Below are 470 nucleotides of genomic sequence, written 5' to 3'. Positions count from 1 at the left end.
ACGTCTTTTCCCAAAAATGTTACGGTTTATTCACGTGTGAAGGAGAATCACCTCGGAAAGTTAATTGTGGCGTTCTAGTTTTGTCTAGTTTATTCCTTCCTTCCTTCTTCCGTTTCTTCTGTGGTTTCTCGGGGTCTTGCTTCGTCTTGCGTCGCTTCGTCTCGTTTTGCGTCGCTTTGTCTTGTTTTGCGTCGCTTTGTCTTGTTTTGCCCCGTCTTGCTTCGTCTTGCTTTGTCTTGCTTCATCTTGCACCGCTTTGCCTTGTTTTGCCTCGTTTTGCCTCGTTTTGCCTCGTCTTGGTTCGTTTTGCCGTGTCTTGGTTCGTCTAATATCTTGTAGAGCTTCGTATTGCCTTATCTTGCGTCGCTTTGTCTTGTCTTGCCTCGTCTTGCGTCGTTTTGCTTCGGCTTAATTCATTTAATATCTTGAGAACCGATGACTTGGTGTTGAGATCGATGTTTTTTTTGTGT

General features: G+C 44.5%; 1 protein-coding gene across 1 annotated transcript in view; it reads left to right on the top strand.

Annotated features, from left to right (window-relative positions):
- Nucleotides 1–470, top strand: part of LOC119588340 — a 28,894-nt gene that overhangs the window by 11,556 nt on the left and 16,868 nt on the right. The gene's annotated exons all lie outside the window — the stretch shown is intronic.

Source organism: Penaeus monodon, chromosome 23, assembly GCF_015228065.2.
Source record: "Penaeus monodon isolate SGIC_2016 chromosome 23, NSTDA_Pmon_1, whole genome shotgun sequence".
Taxonomy (NCBI): Eukaryota; Metazoa; Arthropoda; class Malacostraca; order Decapoda; family Penaeidae; genus Penaeus; species Penaeus monodon.
Note: the sequence above shows the minus strand (reverse complement) of the source record. Positions and strands in the feature narration are given on the sequence as shown.